The sequence below is a fragment of the Phyllobates terribilis genome, unplaced genomic scaffold, assembly GCF_046119375.1.
Source record: "Phyllobates terribilis strain yellow unplaced genomic scaffold, ASM4611937v1 Scaffold_123__1_contigs__length_5148117, whole genome shotgun sequence".
Lineage (NCBI taxonomy): Eukaryota > Metazoa > Chordata > Amphibia > Anura > Dendrobatidae > Phyllobates > Phyllobates terribilis.
Window position 1 is genome coordinate 2,272,943 of NW_027362883.1, and position 23,793 is coordinate 2,296,735.

General features: G+C 43.5%; 12 non-coding genes across 12 annotated transcripts; all 12 read left to right on the forward strand.

The window, feature by feature from the left end:
• Positions 1 to 44: 44 nt before the first annotated feature.
• Positions 45 to 235, forward strand: LOC141202153 (U2 spliceosomal RNA). The gene has a single exon (XR_012273435.1). It is a non-coding gene; the product is annotated as a U2 spliceosomal RNA (small nuclear RNA).
• A 1,115-nt stretch (positions 236 to 1,350) lies between these two features.
• On the forward strand, positions 1,351 to 1,541 carry LOC141202154 (U2 spliceosomal RNA). The gene has a single exon (XR_012273436.1). It is a non-coding gene; the product is annotated as a U2 spliceosomal RNA (small nuclear RNA).
• A 1,115-nt stretch (positions 1,542 to 2,656) lies between these two features.
• Positions 2,657 to 2,847, forward strand: LOC141202329 (U2 spliceosomal RNA). The gene has a single exon (XR_012273605.1). It is a non-coding gene; the product is annotated as a U2 spliceosomal RNA (small nuclear RNA).
• A 1,115-nt stretch (positions 2,848 to 3,962) lies between these two features.
• LOC141202156 (U2 spliceosomal RNA) lies at positions 3,963 to 4,153 on the forward strand. Its single transcript, XR_012273438.1, has one exon. It is a non-coding gene; the product is annotated as a U2 spliceosomal RNA (small nuclear RNA).
• Positions 4,154 to 5,268: 1,115 nt separating this feature from the next.
• Positions 5,269 to 5,459, forward strand: LOC141202157 (U2 spliceosomal RNA). The gene has a single exon (XR_012273439.1). It is a non-coding gene; the product is annotated as a U2 spliceosomal RNA (small nuclear RNA).
• Positions 5,460 to 11,849: 6,390 nt separating this feature from the next.
• LOC141202538 (U2 spliceosomal RNA) lies at positions 11,850 to 12,035 on the forward strand. The gene has a single exon (XR_012273800.1). It is a non-coding gene; the product is annotated as a U2 spliceosomal RNA (small nuclear RNA).
• A 1,115-nt stretch (positions 12,036 to 13,150) lies between these two features.
• On the forward strand, positions 13,151 to 13,341 carry LOC141202158 (U2 spliceosomal RNA). The gene has a single exon (XR_012273440.1). It is a non-coding gene; the product is annotated as a U2 spliceosomal RNA (small nuclear RNA).
• A 1,118-nt stretch (positions 13,342 to 14,459) lies between these two features.
• On the forward strand, positions 14,460 to 14,650 carry LOC141202159 (U2 spliceosomal RNA). Its single transcript, XR_012273441.1, has one exon. It is a non-coding gene; the product is annotated as a U2 spliceosomal RNA (small nuclear RNA).
• Positions 14,651 to 15,765: 1,115 nt separating this feature from the next.
• LOC141202160 (U2 spliceosomal RNA) lies at positions 15,766 to 15,956 on the forward strand. The gene has a single exon (XR_012273442.1). It is a non-coding gene; the product is annotated as a U2 spliceosomal RNA (small nuclear RNA).
• A 1,115-nt stretch (positions 15,957 to 17,071) lies between these two features.
• On the forward strand, positions 17,072 to 17,262 carry LOC141202242 (U2 spliceosomal RNA). Its single transcript, XR_012273522.1, has one exon. It is a non-coding gene; the product is annotated as a U2 spliceosomal RNA (small nuclear RNA).
• A 1,118-nt stretch (positions 17,263 to 18,380) lies between these two features.
• Positions 18,381 to 18,571, forward strand: LOC141202161 (U2 spliceosomal RNA). Its single transcript, XR_012273443.1, has one exon. It is a non-coding gene; the product is annotated as a U2 spliceosomal RNA (small nuclear RNA).
• Positions 18,572 to 19,686: 1,115 nt separating this feature from the next.
• On the forward strand, positions 19,687 to 19,877 carry LOC141202243 (U2 spliceosomal RNA). The gene has a single exon (XR_012273523.1). It is a non-coding gene; the product is annotated as a U2 spliceosomal RNA (small nuclear RNA).
• Positions 19,878 to 23,793: the final 3,916 nt, after the last annotated feature.

Consider the following 23,793-nt stretch of genomic DNA (forward strand, 5'->3'; position numbering starts at 1 on the left):
TCAGGATCCTTGGGTGGCTCCGTAGTTTGAAACCAATTCTGGTTATCGCTTCTCGGCCTTTTGGCTAAGATCAAGTGTAGTATCTGTTCTTATCAGTTTAATATCTGATACGTCCCCTATCTGGGGACCATATATTAAATGGATTTTTAGAACAGGGAGATGGAAAAAGAGCTTGCTCTGTCCACTCCACGCATTGACCTGGTATTGCAGTATCTCCAGGACCGGTGCACCCCTTCTTTAATGCAGTTTCTAAAATCAGAAAGAATTGAATTCAATGTTTTTTGTTCATTTTGCTTGTTTGTCGGATTTTGGGATGGACTCTTTGGCTTTGCTTTTCTTCTCCTCATTGGATTTTTCATGTTCAAAGTTGCAGAAGCCAGATTACAAGCTCATTTTGGTTCAACTTCAGCAACTGTGCATTGCATTGCCATGTAATGTGATGCAATGCTATCTTTCTAGCTCTCCCTTTTTACTTCCTTTTGGATAAACAGACATATTAGGCAAGCATTTTGGAGCTTTCACCTAAATAACTACAGGTGGTGAGATAAGCTGCACAATATAATTGACCTTTCAGTATATTGTTGCACACACACCATCTATTTAGCAAATGCCCTTGTTATCAACAGCAGCCTTTTAAACTCACCTGAGCTAACAGGTATGTGCGCTGGTTACTCTGCTGCGCTTAAAATTTCTTTTTTGGTTTGCTACAATGCCTTTTCTGAAACGTTGTCTCCTTCTGCTGGAACACTGACTTCTTTCATTTAATGCCTGCAGACTATAAAAGAGAACCCAACCCAAAAAGTTTGGTTGATTAGTCTGTGGCATTCTGTTAAACTGTTGCTTATGGCGGTCTCTGTGAGCTTCTCAGCGACATTCAGCCAGCCAGGTATCCTGCCTGCAGTAGATGGAATGTGGCAATGGAACGCTGGCTGCGCGTGTCATAATAGGCTCTGAGCCTTTATATACCTGTGCACAGCAGCAGCCACCTTCAGTCTGCTGCTGGACAGCCAGCAGCAGCAGCAGCAGGAGAGGTATGTAATCAGGAGCCCTCCTGCTAAGGGTAGACAGCTGCTCGTTCCACCCCACCCCCCGCCTTAATTGGTTCTCCTCCCTTCCAACGGTGTTGAGGCGGGTGGGAACAGCAGGGGGTGAAGGTGCTGTGTTTAAAGAGGTGGAGTTATGCAGATCTAAAACGCGTGGATTGCAGCAGCAGCAAGCCGAAAAGTGCAGGCATGTAAGGGATCTAGAGGTTGACAACATGTCTTCTTAACGGGAGTCCAGGAGCTCATCTCCACAAATGGACTTTTCAGGATCCTTGGGTGGCTCCGTAGTTTGAAACCAATTCTGGTTATCGCTTCTCGGCCTTTTGGCTAAGATCAAGTGTAGTATCTGTTCTTATCAGTTTAATATCTGATACGTCCCCTATCTGGGGACCATATATTAAATGGATTTTTAGAACAGGGAGATGGAAAAAGAGCTTGCTCTGTCCACTCCACGCATTGACCTGGTATTGCAGTATCTCCAGGACCGGTGCACCCCTTCTTTAATGCAGTTTCTAAAATCAGAAAGAATTGAATTCAATGTTTTTTGTTCATTTTGCTTGTTTGTCGGATTTTGGGATGGACTCTTTGGCTTTGCTTTTCTTCTCCTCATTGGATTTTTCATGTTCAAAGTTGCAGAAGCCAGATTACAAGCTCATTTTGGTTCAACTTCAGCAACTGTGCATTGCATTGCCATGTAATGTGATGCAATGCTATCTTTCTAGCTCTCCCTTTTTACTTCCTTTTGGATAAACAGACATATTAGGCAAGCATTTTGGAGCTTTCACCTAAATAACTACAGGTGGTGAGATAAGCTGCACAATATAATTGACCTTTCAGTATATTGTTGCACACACACCATCTATTTAGCAAATGCCCTTGTTATCAACAGCAGCCTTTTAAACTCACCTGAGCTAACAGGTATGTGCGCTGGTTACTCTGCTGCGCTTAAAATTTCTTTTTTGGTTTGCTACAATGCCTTTTCTGAAACGTTGTCTCCTTCTGCTGGAACACTGACTTCTTTCATTTAATGCCTGCAGACTATAAAAGAGAACCCAACCCAAAAAGTTTGGTTGATTAGTCTGTGGCATTCTGTTAAACTGTTGCTTATGGCGGTCTCTGTGAGCTTCTCAGCGACATTCAGCCAGCCAGGTATCCTGCCTGCAGTAGATGGAATGTGGCAATGGAACGCTGGCTGCGCGTGTCATAATAGGCTCTGAGCCTTTATATACCTGTGCACAGCAGCAGCCACCTTCAGTCTGCTGCTGGACAGCCAGCAGCAGCAGCAGCAGGAGAGGTATGTAATCAGGAGCCCTCCTGCTAAGGGTAGACAGCTGCTCGTTCCACCCCACCCCCCGCCTTAATTGGTTCTCCTCCCTTCCAACGGTGTTGAGGCGGGTGGGAACAGCAGGGGGTGAAGGTGCTGTGTTTAAAGAGGTGGAGTTATGCAGATCTAAAACGCGTGGATTGCAGCAGCAGCAAGCCGAAAAGTGCAGGCATGTAAGGGATCTAGAGGTTGACAACATGTCTTCTTAACGGGAGTCCAGGAGCTCATCTCCACAAATGGACTTTTCAGGATCCTTGGGTGGCTCCGTAGTTTGAAACCAATTCTGGTTATCGCTTCTCGGCCTTTTGGCTAAGATCAAGTGTAGTATCTGTTCTTATCAGTTTAATATCTGATACGTCCCCTATCTGGGGACCATATATTAAATGGATTTTTAGAACAGGGAGATGGAAAAAGAGCTTGCTCTGTCCACTCCACGCATTGACCTGGTATTGCAGTATCTCCAGGACCCGTGCACCCCTTCTGTAATGCAGTTTCTAAAATCAGAAAGAATTGAATTCAATGTTTTTTGTTCATTTTGCTTGTTTGTCGGATTTTGGGATGGACTCTTTGGCTTTGCTTTTCTTCTCCTCATTGGATTTTTCATGTTCAAAGTTGCAGAAGCCAGATTACAAGCTCATTTTGGTTCAACTTCAGCAACTGTGCATTGCATTGCCATGTAATGTGATGCAATGCTATCTTTCTAGCTCTCCCTTTTTACTTCCTTTTGGATAAACAGACATATTAGGCAAGCATTTTGGAGCTTTCACCTAAATAACTACAGGTGGTGAGATAAGCTGCACAATATAATTGACTTTTCAGTATATTGTTGCACACACACCATCTATTTAGCAAATGCCCTTGTTATCAACAGCAGCCTTTTAAACTCACCTGAGCTAACAGGTATGTGCGCTGGTTACTCTGCTGCGCTTAAAATTTCTTTTTTGGTTTGCTACAATGCCTTTTCTGAAACGTTGTCTCCTTCTGCTGGAACACTGACTTCTTTCATTTAATGCCTGCAGACTATAAAAGAGAACCCAACCCAAAAAGTTTGGTTGATTAGTCTGTGGCATTCTGTTAAACTGTTGCTTATGGCGGTCTCTGTGAGCTTCTCAGCGACATTCAGCCAGCCAGGTATCCTGCCTGCAGTAGATGGAATGTGGCAATGGAACGCTGGCTGCGCGTGTCATAATAGGCTCTGAGCCTTTATACACCTGTGCACAGCAGCAGCCACCTTCAGTCTGCTGCTGGACAGCCAGCAGCAGCAGCAGCAGGAGAGGTATGTAATCAGGAGCCCTCCTGCTAAGGGTAGACAGCTGCTCGTTCCACCCCACCCCCCGCCTTAATTGGTTCTCCTCCCTTCCAACGGTGTTGAGGCGGGTGGGAACAGCAGGGGGTGAAGGTGCTGTGTTTAAAGAGGTGGAGTTATGCAGATCTAAAACGCGTGGATTGCAGCAGCAGCAAGCCGAAAAGTGCAGGCATGTAAGGGATCTAGAGGTTGACAACATGTCTTCTTAACGGGAGTCCAGGAGCTCATCTCCACAAATGGACTTTTCAGGATCCTTGGGTGGCTCCGTAGTTTGAAACCAATTCTGGTTATCGCTTCTCGGCCTTTTGGCTAAGATCAAGTGTAGTATCTGTTCTTATCAGTTTAATATCTGATACGTCCCCTATCTGGGGACCATATATTAAATGGATTTTTAGAACAGGGAGATGGAAAAAGAGCTTGCTCTGTCCACTCCACGCATTGACCTGGTATTGCAGTATCTCCAGGACCGGTGCACCCCTTCTTTAATGCAGTTTCTAAAATCAGAAAGAATTGAATTCAATGTTTTTTGTTCATTTTGCTTGTTTGTCGGATTTTGGGATGGACTCTTTGGCTTTGCTTTTCTTCTCCTCATTGGATTTTTCATGTTCAAAGTTGCAGAAGCCAGATTACAAGCTCATTTTGGTTCAACTTCAGCAACTGTGCATTGCATTGCCATGTAATGTGATGCAATGCTATCTTTCTAGCTCTCCCTTTTTACTTCCTTTTGGATAAACAGACATATTAGGCAAGCATTTTGGAGCTTTCACCTAAATAACTACAGGTGGTGAGATAAGCTGCACAATATAATTGACCTTTCAGTATATTGTTGCACACACACCATCTATTTAGCAAATGCCCTTGTTATCAACAGCAGCCTTTTAAACTCACCTGAGCTAACAGGTATGTGCGCTGGTTACTCTGCTGCGCTTAAAATTTCTTTTTTGGTTTGCTACAATGCCTTTTCTGAAACGTTGTCTCCTTCTGCTGGAACACGGACTTCTTTCATTTAATGCCTGCAGACTATAAAAGAGAACCCAACCCAAAAAGTTTGGTTGATTAGTCTGTGGCATTCTGTTAAACTGTTGCTTATGGCGGTCTCTGTGAGCTTCTCAGCGACATTCAGCCAGCCAGGTATCCTGCCTGCAGTAGATGGAATGTGGCAATGGAACGCTGGCTGCGCGTGTCATAATAGGCTCTGAGCCTTTATATACCTGTGCACAGCAGCAGCCACCTTCAGTCTGCTGCTGGACAGCCAGCAGCAGCAGCAGCAGGAGAGGTATGTAATCAGGAGCCCTCCTGCTAAGGGTAGACAGCTGCTCGTTCCACCCCACCCCCCGCCTTAATTGGTTCTCCTCCCTTCCAACGGTGTTGAGGCGGGTGGGAACAGCAGGGGGTGAAGGTGCTGTGTTTAAAGAGGTGGAGTTATGCAGATCTAAAACGCGTGGATTGCAGCAGCAGCAAGCCGAAAAGTGCAGGCATGTAAGGGATCTAGAGGTTGACAACATGTCTTCTTAACGGGAGTCCAGGAGCTCATCTCCACAAATGGACTTTTCAGGATCCTTGGGTGGCTCCGTAGTTTGAAACCAATTCTGGTTATCGCTTCTCGGCCTTTTGGCTAAGATCAAGTGTAGTATCTGTTCTTATCAGTTTAATATCTGATACGTCCCCTATCTGGGGACCATATATTAAATGGATTTTTAGAACAGGGAGATGGAAAAAGAGCTTGCTCTGTCCACTCCACGCATTGACCTGGTATTGCAGTATCTCCAGGACCGGTGCACCCCTTCTTTAATGCAGTTTCTAAAATCAGAAAGAATTGAATTCAATGTTTTTTGTTCATTTTGCTTGTTTGTCGGATTTTGGGATGGACTCTTTGGCTTTGCTTTTCTTCTCCTCATTGGATTTTTCATGTTCAAAGTTGCAGAAGCCAGATTACAAGCTCATTTTGGTTCAACTTCAGCAACTGTGCATTGCATTGCCATGTAATGTGATGCAATGCTATCTTTCTAGCTCTCCCTTTTTACTTCCTTTTGGATAAACAGACATATTAGGCAAGCATTTTGGAGCTTTCACCTAAATAACTACAGGTGGTGAGATAAGCTGCACAATATAATTGACCTTTCAGTATATTGTTGCACACACACCATCTATTTAGCAAATGCCCTTGTTATCAACAGCAGCCTTTTAAACTCACCTGAGCTAACAGGTATGTGCGCTGGTTACTCTGCTGCGCTTAAAATTTCTTTTTTGGTTTGCTACAATGCCTTTTCTGAAACGTTGTCTCCTTCTGCTGGAACACTGACTTCTTTCATTTAATGCCTGCAGACTATAAAAGAGAACCCAACCCAAAAAGTTTGGTTGATTAGTCTGTGGCATTCTGTTAAACTGTTGCTTATGGCGGTCTCTGTGAGCTTCTCAGCGACATTCAGCCAGCCAGGTATCCTGCCTGCAGTAGATGGAATGTGACAATGGAACGCTGGCTGCGCGTGTCATAATAGGCTCTGAGCCTTTATATACCTGTGCACAGCAGCAGCCACCTTCAGTCTGCTGCTGGACAGCCAGCAGCAGCAGCAGCAGGAGAGGTATGTAATCAGGAGCCCTCCTGCTAAGGGTAGACAGCTGCTCGTTCCACCCCACCCCCCGCCTTAATTGGTTCTCCTCCCTTCCAACGGTGTTGAGGCGGGTGGGAACAGCAGGGGGTGAAGGTGCTGTGTTTAAAGAGGTGGAGTTATGCAGATCTAAAACGCGTGGATTGCAGCAGCAGCAAGCCGAAAAGTGCAGGCATGTAAGGGATCTAGAGGTTGACAACATGTCTTCTTAACGGGAGTCCAGGAGCTCATCTCCACAAATGGACTTTTCAGGATCCTTGGGTGGCTCCGTAGTTTGAAACCAATTCTGGTTATCGCTTCTCGGCCTTTTGGCTAAGATCAAGTGCTTTATTGCAGGAGATTGTGGTTGAAGGGCACTCGGGTACCCCTCTCCTTGGCCTGGCAGGATCGTCCACTTTGGTGGACTTAACCTGCTTGCTGCTATTAGGGAGAGGGCTTAGTCCCAGGGTAACGAGTTGCGATCCCCCAGCTTCCAGGTGTTTTTCGCTGCAAGAACACTGGGAGCGCAGATTGCAAGCGGCTGCAATTTGCAACCTTGTTGCGTTTTTCCATGGAGGTTGACCCTAACCTCGTGCCTCTTTATGCGAGGCTAAAAAACTCTATCCGAGTTCACTTCACGGCGGGTGGCTCGGATATGAGGAAATTAGGGTATGTAGTCCAGGACGTGCTCAGGAACCTTCTTGGCGTACAAAGTAATGAAATTCTCTCCATCCAGGATTATCCCAGAAGAGGTGACTATGACATCACATTCACCGGAGAAGGTATTTTTAGAGATGTACTAGAAAAGTTAAAAAAAGTTGAAAATAGTCCTGTTTTGAAAGGGATACAAATTGTTGAGCACGTCCTGGATGAGGTAAGACTGGTTATTGTAAAAATATTTTCGCCCTTTGTTTCTGCTCCAGAAGTAATGTCATTTCTAGCAATTTATTTTAAAAGTGTTAAATGTATTGGGAAGATATTAAACGAATATAACATATGGACATCTAAGTGGAAATTCCTTGTGAAGTGTACAAGAGATCCAAATACACCAGGTGGTATACGGCTCCCCCCTGCCCGTTTCAAAATTGGGCAAACAAATGGGGATTTCTTCTTTTCTGGGATGCCAGTATATTGCAGAAATTGTGGGCGCTATGGTCATTCAAAAGAAAACTGTCATGTATCATGTAGAAATTGTGCTAGTGAAGAACATGAGACAAAAGAATGCCCTAAGGAAAAGAAATGCAGTTTTTGCCAGACTCCAGGTCACTTTTATTTTTCTTGCCCTCACAGATTTCGGGAAGATGAGCAAAATGGGAAGTCCAAGACGTCCGACCAAGGACCAAAAGATCAGACCACCCCTCAGGAGGAGGAACAACAACCTGGAGCCTCTGGAGACAATAAGGGCGTACCAAATAGTGAAGTGTCTCCAGAGTCTATGACAGGTAAAATACCAAATCCCAAAACCTGGCTGCAGGACCTGCGGGAGTCAAAAAGGAGGGCTGAGAAGGAGCAGAAGGGCACTACTGGTAAGGTCAAAATGGACCGGCAAAAGGCCGACACAGAAGCCCATGCCCAGTCTGGGTCTCCTAGTGCTGAGGGCGCTGAGTGGATAAAGGTGGGTCCTAAGAAAAAGAAAAAGGGTGGTTCGGAGGAGGCAGCAGGAGGTGAACAGATGGACACTTCTCCAGAAGGGGACGTGGACGCTGGACCCTCAGGGGTTTCGGTCTCCGCTGCTACAGGTGGGGACCGGGATCTTGCTGCCTCTGAAGAGTCAGAGGCTCTGCCTTGTGCGCAACCTCCTCCTATAGGACGACCTTCTACAGGTCAAACAGGGGCGGCGGAACCCCTCGGAGACCCACCTGATGAGGAACTGCATGGCCAGCCAATGGAGACCCAGCGGGTTCTGCCAGCCAGCCCTCCGAGCTATGCCAGTGTAGCGTCGGGTTTATATAAATGTGGTAATCTTTCCTCCTCCACGGAGACTCTCGTGACGATACTATCAGATGAGGAGGGAGGCGCAAGCCCAGTGGTCTGATCAGGTTCATCGGACAGGTAAATCCGTTGCTCTTAGTTACCTAAGTAAAATTTCTACATTTTCTAATGATGGCTGAACTCAAAGGTATTTCCCTCAACGTGAGAGGCATAAAATCTAACACGAGAAGAACTGCTCTTTTTAATTTTTTTACGTGTTTTACTGCATCTGTATTTTTTCTGCAAGAATGTAATATCCCACATGAAATGTCATATCAAAAATATAAAGATGAGTGGAAGTGTGGGCCATCTGTCTGGTCCGGATCGAATGCTGCAGGATCAGCGGGTGTAGCCATACTTTTTAAAGGGAACGTTTTAATTGATTTTATTCAGGAAATTTTACCAGGTCGTATTTTATTAGTGAAAGCTTTTATTGATGGTATTAGATGGCAGTTTTTAAATTTTTATGGATCAACAGAGAAAAATGAAAGAGCCGAAATGCTTGATCTTTTACCATTATTTATTAATAACTCTGAACCTTTTATCTTAGCAGGGGATTTTAATTGTGTTTTAAAAGGTGAAAACCGGCGCTCCAGCTCTGTAAGCAGGAACTACGATAAAACCTCAGGTATGCTACATGATATAGTCAAAGATGCTAAATTGATAGACATATATAAAGAGTGTCATAGTGATAGCCCAGAGGACGCCGGTTTCACTTGGAGCAATGCTAATTGTAGCTCTAGGATTGATTTTATTTTTGGTTCAGATAAAACAATACCTGCCAAATGTGAAGTTTTAACTAATATATTTTCAGACCATAAACTTTTATCCTTTACCATAAAAGTAAATGACAACAAAAAATGTGGTAAGAAAAGCTGGAAAATGAACGTATCCCTTTTAACCGACCCGCAGATTTTATCAGATTTTATTGAGTTTTATAGGAAATGTAGAAAAGGGAAAAAAACAAATGAGACTATGAGTGTATGGTGGGATAGAATGAAAGTAAAAATAAAAGACTTTTTTATTAAAAAGAGTATATGTAGAGCCAAAGAAAAATATGAAGAATATAGAATTTTAAATACCCGCCTACAAACATTATTTAAGCTCAGAGACAATGGGATAGATGTACAAGTTGATATTTCAAACTTAAAAGAAGAGATTTCAAAATGGCTAGAACAAAAAGGAAAAGAGATAATTTTTCGTTCTAGAGTACAACATATAGAAGAAAATGAAAAGTGTTCCAGATATTTTTTTAGGAAAAATAAAAAAGAAAAAGTGATAATTGACCATATAGATGGTGAGAATAATATAAAAAATATGCTGGGTAAAGTTGAGGGGTTTTTTTCTAATCTTTTTAATGGAAAAAATATAGATAATAAATTAATGGATGATTCGCTGCAAGGACTAACAGCTGTTTTAGATCCCGCATCCCAAGAGTTTTTATCCCAAGTTTTAACGGAACAAGAAGTGTTAAAAACTATTAAAAGTTTTAAAACTGGAAAGGTCCCTGGTCCTGATGGCATCCCAATAGAATTTTATGTATGTTTTTATGATATTTTAAAAGATGATTTGTTTTATTTGTTTACTGAGGTTTTTAATAATAAGGTTTTATTAAATTCCTGGAAGAAAGGTGAAGTCTCCCTCCTATACAAAAAAGGCGATAAATCAAAATTAGAAAACTGGAGACCAATAACACTTTTAAATTGTGACTATAAAATAATGGCTAAAATTTGTGCAAATCGTCTAAAAGAAGTCATCAGCAAAGTTATTCATTCTAATCAAGTGTGTGGGGTGCCGGGGCGCAGTATATGGGACAATCTGAATTTAGTGAAAGACTGTATTGAGGATGTGAAAGACAGAAAGGGGAAAATGGCGATTTTATCTATTGATTTTGAAAAAGCATTTGACCGTGTCTCACACTTTTATCTTTTTAAAGTTTTAGAGAAAATGGGCATACCAGAAGGGTTTTTACTATCTCTTAAAGCATTTTACAAGGATTGTACAAGTAAGATTTTAGTGAATGGTTTTAAGACACAAGAGGTATTTTTACGGTCAGGGGTGAAACAGGGATGCCCTCTGTCCCCCCTACTGTTTATCTGTGCACTGGAACCAATGTTATGTGCAATACGCCAAAATAAACAGATATGCGGTGTCCCTCTGCCTGGAAGCGGTGGTTTGGAGGCCAAGGTTGTAGGCTACATGGATGACGTGGCGGTCTTGTGTACAGATGCACCATCACTTACGGCCACTCTCCATCAATTGCAATCCTTTTGCCTAGCTTCTGGTTTTAAAATCAATTTTAATAAGTGTAACATTTTAAGTGTTGGGGGGATGATTTTACGTGATGTACCAATTAATGTCTCCGAATCCATTTCCATTTTAGGTATATCATTCACTGAAAATAATGATGGTTATAATAGTTGGGAAACAGTTACACAGAAAGTAAATACGAAAATATGTATGTGGAACATGAGGAGACTTACAATGGAGGGTAAAGTATTGGTTTTAAAGATGGTGATTTTACCTCTTTTATTGTATCTTAGCATGGTTTTCCCCCCGCCTGTTAATGTTTTAAAAAAGATAACCAAAACCTGTTTTACCTTCTTTTGGAATTCAAAAATGGAAAAGCTGAAAAGAGAAATCGTGATGAAATCAAAAGTAAAAGGTGGTAAAGATTTTCCAGATTTTAATAGGTTTCTTTTAATCCATCTGTTCGTTTACTGTTTTAATGCCCTTTTTAAGAATCACTATTGGTCCTTTTTTATGCGTTTTAATACAGGATTTTTTATGAGAAAGTTTGGATGGTATGAAGTTAATATATCTGTGCCCCATGCTTTTAATTTGTCGACGCATTATGAGATTTTAAGGAAAATAGTGTCCGATTTTAATTTAGGGACTAAGAAAATAGAGGAATTAAGAAATAGTAAGAAACTAATTAAAGAAATACGTAAAAGTGAGGAAATATGTAATGTTGACAGATATGATGATGACAAATCTATGTCTATCTGGAAAATGATTAACGTTTTTTATCTTTTTAATGAACAGAGAGATCTGGCTTGGAGTTGCATGCACCGCTGTCTTCCTTGCCGGGCATTCCAATACAGAAGAGGATTTGTGAGGTCTGCCATCTGCCCAAGAACCGGATGCCAAGACGAGGAAACGGTGGAACATCTATTATGGACATGTAATTTTGCAAAGGATTTCTGGAGAAGACTGCTCCCCCTACTGGAAAGGGTGGCAGACCTCAAGGACTTTACATATAAAACTGTGCTATACGGACTTATGGAATGCCCCACAATGGACCAGTACACAATGGCTTGGAAGACAGTGAACTGCGCCAAGTCATCTCTCTGGAAAGCGCGCAACATTGCTATTTTTAAACAAGATGTTTTATCAGTGAATGATGTTTTAAGTTTATGTTTATGTGAAATGTATACTTATTATTTAATTGACAAAAAGAAGAATGTACATATTTCCAAAAAATGGCTTGTTGACCAATGGTACCTAATTATTTAAAATCTTTGTATTTTTTTGTTTTGTAAATTTCATTTGTCTTTTAACGTTTGGTATTTGTGTAATTATGCTTGTAATTTGTTAAAGTTTTAATAAACGGTTTTATCCCTCTGCAGGGGATAGCCAAATTAAAAAAATCTGTTCTTATCAGTTTAATATCTGATACGTCCCCTATCTGGGGACCATATATTAAATGGATTTTTAGAACAGGGAGATGGAAAAAGAGCTTGCTCTGTCCACTCCACGCATTGACCTGGTATTGCAGTATCTCCAGGACCGGTGCACCCCTTCTTTAATGCAGTTTCTAAAATCAGAAAGAATTGAATTCAATGTTTTTTGTTCATTTTGCTTGTTTGTCGGATTTTGGGATGGACTCTTTGGCTTTGCTTTTCTTCTCCTCATTGGATTTTTCATGTTCAAAGTTGCAGAAGCCAGATTACAAGCTCATTTTGGTTCAACTTCAGCAACTGTGCATTGCATTGCCATGTAATGTAATGAAATGCTATCTTTCTAGCTCTCCCTTTTTACTTCCTTTTGGATAAACAGACATATTAGGCAAGCATTTTGGAGCTTTCACCTAAATAACTACAGGTGGTGAGATAAGCTGCACAATATAATTGACCTTTCAGTATATTGTTGCACACACACCATCTATTTAGCAAATGCCCTTGTTATCAACAGCAGCCTTTTAAACTCACCTGAGCTAACAGGTATGTGCGCTGGTTACTCTGCTGCGCTTAAAATTTCTTTTTTGGTTTGCTACAATGCCTTTTCTGAAACGTTGTCTCCCTCTGCTGGAACACTGACTTCTTTCATTTAATGCCTGCAGACTATAAAAGAGAACCCAACCCAAAAAGTTTGGTTGATTAGTCTGTGGCATTCTGTTAAACTGTTGCTTATGGCGGTCTCTGTGAGCTTCTCAGCGACATTCAGCCAGCCAGGTATCCTGCCTGCAGTAGATGGAATGTGGCAATGGAACGCTGGCTGCGCGTGTCATAATAGGCTCTGAGCCTTTATATACCTGTGCACAGCAGCAGCCACCTTCAGTCTGCTGCTGGACAGCCAGCAGCAGCAGCAGCAGGAGAGGTATGTAATCAGCAGCCCTCCTGCTAAGGGTAGACAGCTGCTCGTTCCACCCCACCCCCCGCCTTAATTGGTTCTCCTCCCTTCCAACGGTGTTGAGGCGGGTGGGAACAGCAGGGGGTGAAGGTGCTGTGTTTAAAGAGGTGGAGTTATGCAGATCTAAAACGCGTGGATTGCAGCAGCAGCAAGCCGAAAAGTGCAGGCATGTAAGGGATCTAGAGGTTGACAACATGTCTTCTTAACGGGAGTCCAGGAGCTCATCTCCACAAATGGACTTTTCAGGATCCTTGGGTGGCTCCGTAGTTTGAAACCAATTCTGGTTATCGCTTCTCGGCCTTTTGGCTAAGATCAAGTGTAGTATCTGTTCTTATCAGTTTAATATCTGATACGTCCCCTATCTGGGGACCATATATTAAATGGATTTTTAGAACAGGGAGATGGAAAAAGAGCTTGCTCTGTCCACTCCACGCATTGACCTGGTATTGCAGTATCTCCAGGACCGGTGCACCCCTTCTTTAATGCAGTTTCTAAAATCAGAAAGAATTGAATTCAATGTTTTTTGTTCATTTTGCTTGTTTGTCGGATTTTGGGATGGACTCTTTGGCTTTGCTTTTCTTCTCCTCATTGGATTTTTCATGTTCAAAGTTGCAGAAGCCAGATTACAAGCTCATTTTGGTTCAACTTCAGCAACTGTGCATTGCATTGCCATGTAATGTAATGAAATGCTATCTTTCTAGCTCTCCCTTTTTACTTCCTTTTGGATAAACAGACATATTAGGCAAGCATTTTGGAGCTTTCACCTAAATAACTACAGGTGGTGAGATAAGCTGCACAATATAATTGACCTTTCAGTATATTGTTGCACACACACCATCTATTTAGCAAATGCCCTTGTTATCAACAGCAGCCTTTTAAACTCACCTGAGCTAACAGGTATGTGCGCTGGTTACTCTGCTGCGCTTAAAATTTCTTTTTTGGTTTGCTACAATGCCTTTTCTGAAACGTTGTCTCCCTCTGCTGGAACACTGACTTCTTTCATTTAATGCCTGCAGACTATAAAAGAGAACCCAACCCAAAAAGTTTGGTTGATTAGTCTGTGGCATTCTGTTAAACTGTTGCTTATGGCGGTCTCTGTGAGCTTCTCAGCGACATTCACCCAGCCAGGTATCCTGCCTGCAGTAGATGGAATGTGGCAATGGAACGCTGGCTGCGCGTGTCATAATAGGCTCTGAGCCTTTATATACCTGTGCACAGCAGCAGCCACCTTCAGTCTGCTGCTGGACAGCCAGCAGCAGCAGCAGCAGCAGGAGAGGTATGTAATCAGCAGCCCTCCTGCTAAGGGTAGACAGCTGCTCGTTCCACCCCACCCCCCGCCTTAATTGGTTCTCCTCCCTTCCAACGGTGTTGAGGCGGGTGGGAACAGCAGGGGGTGAAGGTGCTGTGTTTAAAGAGGTGGAGTTATGCAGATCTAAAACGCGTGGATTGCAGCAGCAGCAAGCCGAAAAGTGCAGGCATGTAAGGGATCTAGAGGTTGACAACATGTCTTCTTAACGGGAGTCCAGGAGCTCATCTCCACAAATGGACTTTTCAGGATCCTTGGGTGGCTCCGTAGTTTGAAACCAATTCTGGTTATCGCTTCTCGGCCTTTTGGCTAAGATCAAGTGTAGTATCTGTTCTTATCAGTTTAATATCTGATACGTCCCCTATCTGGGGACCATATATTAAATGGATTTTTAGAACAGGGAGATGGAAAAAGAGCTTGCTCTGTCCACTCCACGCATTGACCTGGTATTGCAGTATCTCCAGGACCGGTGCACCCCTTCTTTAATGCAGTTTCTAAAATCAGAAAGAATTGAATTCAATGTTTTTTGTTCATTTTGCTTGTTTGTCGGATTTTGGGATGGACTCTTTGGCTTTGCTTTTCTTCTCCTCATTGGATTTTTCATGTTCAAAGTTGCAGAAGCCAGATTACAAGCTCATTTTGGTTCAACTTCAGCAACTGTGCATTGCATTGCCATGTAATGTAATGAAATGCTATCTTTCTAGCTCTCCCTTTTTACTTCCTTTTGGATAAACAGACATATTAGGCAAGCATTTTGGAGCTTTCACCTAAATAACTACAGGTGGTGAGATAAGCTGCACAATATAATTGACCTTTCAGTATATTGTTGCACACACACCATCTATTTAGCAAATGCCCTTGTTATCAGCAGCAGCCTTTTAAACTCACCTGAGCTAACAGGTATGTGCGCTGGTTACTCTGCTGCGCTTAAAATTTCTTTTTTGGTTTGCTACAATGCCTTTTCTGAAACGTTGTCTCCCTCTGCTGGAACACTGACTTCTTTCATTTAATGCCTGCAGACTATAAAAGAGAACCCAACCCAAAAAGTTTGGTTGATTAGTCTGTGGCATTCTGTTAAACTGTTGCTTATGGCGGTCTCTGTGAGCTTCTCAGCGACATTCAGCCAGCCAGGTATCCTGCCTGCAGTAGATGGAATGTGGCAATGGAACGCTGGCTGCGCGTGTCATAATAGGCTCTGAGCCTTTATATACCTGTGCACAGCAGCAGCCACCTTCAGTCTGCTGCTGGACAGCCAGCAGCAGCAGCAGCAGGAGAGGTATGTAATCAGCAGCCCTCCTGCTAAGGGTAGACAGCTGCTCGTTCCACCCCACCCCCCGCCTTAATTGGTTCTCCTCCCTTCCAACGGTGTTGAGGCGGGTGGGAACAGCAGGGAGTGAAGGTGCTGTGTTTAAAGAGGTGGAGTTATGCAGATCTAAAACGCGTGGATTGCAGCAGCAGCAAGCCGAAAAGTGCAGGCATGTAAGGGATCTAGAGGTTGACAACATGTCTTCTTAACGGGAGTCCAGGAGCTCATCTCCACAAATGGACTTTTCAGGATCCTTGGGTGGCTCCGTAGTTTGAAACCAATTCTGGTTATCGCTTCTCGGCCTTTTGGCTAAGATCAAGTGTAGTATCTGTTCTTATCAGTTTAATATCTGATACGTCCCCTATCTGGGGACCATATATTAAATGGATTTTTAGAACAGGGAGATGGAAAAAGAGCTTGCTCTGTCCACTCCACGCATTGACCTGGTATTGCAGTATCTCCAGGACCGGTGCACCCCTTCTTTAATGCAGTTTCTAAAATCAGAAAGAATTGAATTCAATGTTTTTTGTTCATTTTGCTTGTTTGTCGGATTTTGGGATGGACTCTTTGGCTTTGCTTTTCTTCTCCTCATTGGATTTTTCATGTTCAAAGTTGCAGAAGCCAGATTACAAGCTCATTTTGGTTCAACTTCAGCAACTGTGCATTGCATTGCCATGTAATGTAATGAAATGCTATCTTTCTAGCTCTCCCTTTTTACTTCCTTTTGGATAAACAGACATATTAGGCAAGCATTTTGGAGCTTTCACCTAAATAACTACAGGTGGTGAGATAAGCTGCACAATATAATTGACCTTTCAGTATATTGTTGCACACACACCATCTATTTAGCAAATGCCCTTGTTATCAACAGCAGCCTTTCAAACTCACCTGAGCTAACAGGTATGTGCGCTGGTTACTCTGCTGCGCTTAAAATTTCTTTTTTGGTTTGCTACAATGCCTTTTCTGAAACGTTGTCTCCCTCTGCTGGAACACTGACTTCTTTCATTTAATGCCTGCAGACTATAAAAGAGAACCCAACCCAAAAAGTTTGGTTGATTAGTCTGTGGCATTCTGTTAAACTGTTGCTTATGGCGGTCTCTGTGAGCTTCTCAGCGACATTCAGCCAGCCAGGTATCCTGCCTGCAGTAGATGGAATGTGGCAATGGAACGCTGGCTGCGCGTGTCATAATAGGCTCTGAGCCTTTATATACCTGTGCACAGCAGCAGCCACCTTCAGTCTGCTGCTGGACAGCCAGCAGCAGCAGCAGCAGGAGAGGTATGTAATCAGCAGCCCTCCTGCTAAGGGTAGACAGCTGCTCGTTCCACCCCACCCCCCGCCTTAATTGGTTCTCCTCCCTTCCAACGGTGTTGAGGCGGGTGGGAACAGCAGGGGGTGAAGGTGCTGTGTTTAAAGAGGTGGAGTTATGCAGATCTAAAACGCGTGGATTGCAGCAGCAGCAAGCCGAAAAGTGCAGGCATGTAAGGGATCTAGAGGTTGACAACATGTCTTCTTAACGGGAGTCCAGGAGCTCATCTCCACAAATGGACTTTTCAGGATCCTTGGGTGGCTCCGTAGTTTGAAACCAATTCTGGTTATCGCTTCTCGGCCTTTTGGCTAAGATCAAGTGTAGTATCTGTTCTTATCAGTTTAATATCTGATACGTCCCCTATCTGGGGACCATATATTAAATGGATTTTTAGAACAGGGAGATGGAAAAAGAGCTTGCTCTGTCCACTCCACGCATTGACCTGGTATTGCAGTATCTCCAGGACCGGTGCACCGCTTCTTTAATGCAGTTTCTAAAATCAGAAAGAATTGAATTCAATGTTTTTTGTTCATTTTGCTTGTTTGTCGGATTTTGGGATGGACTCTTTGGCTTTGCTTTTCTTCTCCTCATTGGATTTTTCATGTTCAAAGTTGCAGAAGCCAGATTACAAGCTCATTTTGGTTCAACTTCAGCAACTGTGCATTGCATTGCCATGTAATGTAATGAAATGCTATCTTTCTAGCTCTCCCTTTTTACTTCCTTTTGGATAAACAGACATATTAGGCAAGCATTTTGGAGCTTTCACCTAAATAACTACAGGTGGTGAGATAAGCTGCACAATATAATTGACCTTTCAGTATATTGTTGCACACACACCATCTATTTAGCAAATGCCCTTGTTATCAACAGCAGCCTTTTAAACTCACCTGAGCTAACAGGTATGTGCGCTGGTTACTCTGCTGCGCTTAAAATTTCTTTTTTGGTTTGCTACAATGCCTTTTCTGAAACGTTGTCTCCCTCTGCTGGAACACTGACTTCTTTCATTTAATGCCTGCAGACTATAAAAGAGAACCCAACCCAAAAAGTTTGGTTGATTAGTCTGTGGCATTCTGTTAAACTGTTGCTTATGGCGGTCTCTGTGAGCTTCTCAGCGACATTCAGCCAGCCAGGTATCCTGCCTGCAGTAGATGGAATGTGGCAATGGAACGCTGGCTGCGCGTGTCATAATAGGCTCTGAGCCTTTATATACCTGTGCACAGCAGCAGCCACCTTCAGTCTGCTGCTGGACAGCCAGCAGCAGCAGCAGCAGCAGGAGAGGTATGTAATCAGCAGCCCTCCTGCTAAGGGTAGACAGCTGCTCGTTCCACCCCACCCCCCGCCTTAATTGGTTCTCCTCCCTTCCAACGGTGTTGAGGCGGGTGGGAACAGCAGGGGGTGAAGGTGCTGTGTTTAAAGAGGTGGAGTTATGCAGATCTAAAACGCGTGGATTGCAGCAGCAGCAAGCCGAAAAGTGCAGGCATGTAAGGGATCTAGAGGTTGACAACATGTCTTCTTAACGGGAGTCCAGGAGCTCATCTCCACAAATGGACTTTTCAGGATCCTTGGGTGGCTCCGTAGTTTGAAACCAATTCTGGTTATCGCTTCTCGGCCTTTTGGCTAAGATCAAGTGTAGTATCTGTTCTTATCAGTTTAATATCTGATACGTCCCCTATCTGGGGACCATATATTAAATGGATTTTTAGAACAGGGAGATGGAAAAAGAGCTTGCTCTGTCCACTCCACGCATTGACCTGGTATTGCAGTATCTCCAGGACCGGTGCACCCCTTCTTTAATGCAGTTTCTAAAATCAGAAAGAATTGAATTCAATGTTTTTTGTTCATTTTGCTTGTTTGTCGGATTTTGGGATGGACTCTTTGGCTTTGCTTTTCTTCTCCTCATTGGATTTTTCATGTTCAAAGTTGCAGAAGCCAGATTACAAGCTCATTTTGGTTCAACTTCAGCAACTGTGCATTGCATTGCCATGTAATGTAATGAAATGCTATCTTTCTAGCTCTCCCTTTTTACTTCCTTTTGGATAAACAGACATATTAGGCAAGCATTTTGGAGCTTTCACCTAAATAACTACAGGTGGTGAGATAAGCTGCACAATATAATTGACCTTTCAGTATATTGTTGCACACACACCATCTATTTAGCAAATGCCCTTGTTATCAACAGCAGCCTTTCAAACTCACCTGAGCTAACAGGTATGTGCGCTGGTTACTCTGCTGCGCTTAAAATTTCTTTTTTGGTTTGCTACAATGCCTTTTCTGAAACGTTGTCTCCCTCTGCTGGAACACTGACTTCTTTCATTTAATGCCTGCAGACTATAAAAGAGAACCCAACCCAAAAAGTTTGGTTGATTAGTCTGTGGCATTCTGTTAAACTGTTGCTTATGGCGGTCTCTGTGAGCTTCTCAGCGACATTCAGCCAGCCAGGTATCCTGCCTGCAGTAGATGGAATGTGGCAATGGAACGCTGGCTGCGCGTGTCATAATAGGCTCTGAGCCTTTATATACCTGTGCACAGCAGCAGCCACCTTCAGTCTGCTGCTGGACAGCCAGCAGCAGCAGCAGCAGGAGAGGTATGTAATCAGCAGCCCTCCTGCTAAGGGTAGACAGCTGCTCGTTCCACCCCACCCCCCGCCTTAATTGGTTCTCCTCCCTTCCAACGGTGTTGAGGCGGGTGGGAACAGCAGGGGGTGAAGGTGCTGTGTTTAAAGAGGTGGAGTTATGCAGATCTAAAACGCGTGGATTGCAGCAGCAGCAAGCCGAAAAGTGCAGGCATGTAAGGGATCTAGAGGTTGACAACATGTCTTCTTAACGGGAGTCCAGGAGCTCATCTCCACAAATGGACTTTTCAGGATCCTTGGGTGGCTCCGTAGTTTGAAACCAATTCTGGTTATCGCTTCTCGGCCTTTTGGCTAAGATCAAGTGTAGTATCTGTTCTTATCAGTTTAATATCTGATACGTCCCCTATCTGGGGACCATATATTAAATGGATTTTTAGAACAGGGAGATGGAAAAAGAGCTTGCTCTGTCCACTCCACGCATTGACCTGGTATTGCAGTATCTCCAGGACCGGTGCACCGCTTCTTTAATGCAGTTTCTAAAATCAGAAAGAATTGAATTCAATGTTTTTTGTTCATTTTGCTTGTTTGTCGGATTTTGGGATGGACTCTTTGGCTTTGCTTTTCTTCTCCTCATTGGATTTTTCATGTTCAAAGTTGCAGAAGCCAGATTACAAGCTCATTTTGGTTCAACTTCAGCAACTGTGCATTGCATTGCCATGTAATGTAATGAAATGCTATCTTTCTAGCTCTCCCTTTTTACTTCCTTTTGGATAAACAGACATATTAGGCAAGCATTTTGGAGCTTTCACCTAAATAACTACAGGTGGTGAGATAAGCTGCACAATATAATTGACCTTTCAGTATATTGTTGCACACACACCATCTATTTAGCAAATGCCCTTGTTATCAACAGCAGCCTTTTAAACTCACCTGAGCTAACAGGTATGTGCGCTGGTTACTCTGCTGCGCTTAAAATTTCTTTTTTGGTTTGCTACAATGCCTTTTCTGAAACGTTGTCTCCCTCTGCTGGAACACTGACTTCTTTCATTTAATGCCTGCAGACTATAAAAGAGAACCCAACCCAAAAAGTTTGGTTGATTAGTCTGTGGCATTCTGTTAAACTGTTGCTTATGGCGGTCTCTGTGAGCTTCTCAGCGACATTCAGCCAGCCAGGTATCCTGCCTGCAGTAGATGGAATGTGGCAATGGAACGCTGGCTGCGCGTGTCATAATAGGCTCTGAGCCTTTATATACCTGTGCACAGCAGCAGCCACCTTCAGTCTGCTGCTGGACAGCCAGCAGCAGCAGCAGCAGCAGGAGAGGTATGTAATCAGCAGCCCTCCTGCTAAGGGTAGACAGCTGCTCGTTCCACCCCACCCCCCGCCTTAATTGGTTCTCCTCCCTTCCAACGGTGTTGAGGCGGGTGGGAACAGCAGGGGGTGAAGGTGCTGTGTTTAAAGAGGTGGAGTTATGCAGATCTAAAACGCGTGGATTGCAGCAGCAGCAAGCCGAAAAGTGCAGGCATGTAAGGGATCTAGAGGTTGACAACATGTCTTCTTAACGGGAGTCCAGGAGCTCATCTCCACAAATGGACTTTTCAGGATCCTTGGGTGGCTCCGTAGTTTGAAACCAATTCTGGTTATCGCTTCTCGGCCTTTTGGCTCAGACCTAGTGTTTGGACAAGAGGTTCCTTGTGTACTAGCCCTCGGCCTTCCAGCATCGCCACTTCGGTGGCTTAAGCTGGATGCTGCTATAGGGGGAGAGTGAGGAGGAAACGAGAAGGCGATTCCTGAAGCGACCATGGGTGTCAAGCTTCGTTTTGCTGGGACCGGGGATCCCCGGGTCAAGAATGCTTTCCGTATCGACGTCTCTGAGGAGAAGAAGGACCATTTCTCGTTGTCATACCTGGTCAACGCCATTTTCTATGAAATCCTGAAGATCCAGAAGTCGGAGATCATCTGTTTGCAGGAGTTCAGAAGGGAGCATAGGTACGTCTTGGTGCTTTCTTCTATGGCGGCTTGCCAAAACCTTTTCAAAACTCTTCAAGTCCTTTCAGAGCACCCTCAGCTGGATGGACTTATCTTCACTGTACTCTACTCTAAGGGGGATATCCCGGTGGTAATATTCATGCACAACCCCTTTATCTCCCGGGATGATATCACTGCATTCCTGAGAAGACACTGCATTTTTGTGCAATTCTCCCATAAAATCTTAAATGGAGAAGGGCTGTGGACTGGGAAGTATAAATACTTTGTGAGGTTTGGGATAGACCCTCATGGTCCTGGAGGTATTCACTATCCTCCCCTGAACTTTACAATTGGAAGAGACTCTGGATATCTGTTTTTTCCCGAGGCGCCATTGTTCTGCAGGAGATGCAACATGTTCGGGCATATCCAGGATTTCTGCAAGCAATTGCCAAACTGTAGAAAGTGCAACAAGTACGGTCATCTGGCGAAGGATTGTTCCAACCCGGTGGTATGTGATGCCTGCGGGGAGGAAGGACATGTGATTCGGGATTGTAAGGCTAAAGTCAAGCCTAGGTCCTTCTCCGAAGTGACCAAAGGTAAGCCTACTGTCCCTGCTGTTACCCCACAGGTGACTACTGCAGAGATCAATGCTGAGACGGAGCCCCCTGAGGTTGAAGATCTGGTGGGTGAGGCCCAGAACCTGTTGGACCCTCCGGCCCCTGCTGGGCCAGGTATGGAGATCTCCGAGTTGGATGTGGACCTCCCTCATCAGTCCGAAATATGTGGTGAGGGTGACATGGATGTGTCTCTAGCTCGAACCCCTGCATTGTCCTGGGGTGCTACAGACGAAGAGGTGGCCAGGGATGGTGGCCAAGGAGACTTTACTTCTGGGAGGTCTTTTGATGATGATGATACTCCTGAACTGGCCAATAAAAAACCCAGACGAGAGTACTCACCTGCCAGCGGAGGGTGCGACAGTCCTGCAAGTGACCGCATTTACCCGCAGGATGTCTTCTCCCCTGATGCTCCTTACCTTGGCATCCCTGAGAGCATCAACACCTTTGGGGTGCTTTCCCAGTCTGATGATAATGGATGAGTATGGTGTGATCAACATTGAGTCATGTATTTCTTTTCATTAATTAATGTCTTGCCAATCTGGTTGGGATGTAGTGTCCCTAAATGTAAGGCAGATCAGATCTAAAATCAGAAGAACAACTGTTCTGGACTACCTGAAACATTTAGGTGCTGATGTTTTTTGCCTTCAGGAGTGTGGGATTCAGGATGCTCCTTGTGACAAAGACTGGCCTTACGGACAGCATATCTGGTCAGGGTCTAATCATAATAAAAATGATGGGGTGGGGATATTAGTTGGGAATAAAGAAATCTCTATTGATAGTTATATTGTGGTGGAGGTGGGCCGATGTTTAATTGCATTTTTGAGTTATAGAGGGTGGCGGGTCAGAATTATTAATTTATATTGCCCTACAGGGAAGGAAGAGCGGCTTGCTCTTCTTGAAAAATTAAGTTTTTTTCTTCCAGGGAAATCTCCCACTATTTTTGTTGGGGACGTTAATTGTGTCACAGAAGGAAAGTGTGACATAACAGGAAAGAAATTGTCCCATTTAATTTGTGATTTTTCCTTTTTAGATGCAGCAGTTGTTGTTCTTGGCATGCCACCACCGCCGACATACCATGCTGACCGTGGTGAGATTCATTCCAGAATTGATTTAATGTTATTTTCTAAAAATATGGTATGTTTGGATTTTTCTCAACAAAAGGTACCTTTTTCGGACCATGAATGTTTGAGAGGCGTGTTTTGTGCGAATGGTGACCAAGTGTATGGCGGTGGGGTATGGAAGTTGAATGCAAGGCTGTTAGAGGATGATGAGGTGATGAATGAGTTTAATGTAAAGTATGAAAGATGGAGAATGCGTAAGAAGGATTTTGTGTGTGTTCTTGACTGGTGGGACTGGGTGAAAGTGCAATTTAAAACTTTCTTCAAAAAGTGGGGCTATAGAAAAGCTGCCAGATATAGGAATAGGTTTAATGACCTTAATAGACGGATTGACTGGTTGAGAAAGTGTGTTGCAAGTGGTTTGGAGATGTCTGATCAACTTACTGAGGCTAAGAATGAATTGAAGCGTGTGTTGGATGAGAAAGGAAAGGAAATTATATATCGTACTAAAATTGAGCACCTGGAGAAAAATGAGAAGTGTACGAGGTTCTTTTTTAAAAAAATGAATGGTAGGAAGACTGATATGAATGAAGTTGTGAATGAAAGTGGAACCAACTGTATGGGTGAGGATGTGCTGAAAGAAGTGAATAGGTTTTATAGCAAGTTGTATGATGAGAAATGGATTGACTCTGGGCTTGTGTCATATGTTCTGAATGGTGTGGAGAAAAAACTTGATTCTGAGGAGCGTGATCTGTTGTGTGAGGATGTAGTTCTGGATGAAGTGAAGAATGTGGTGT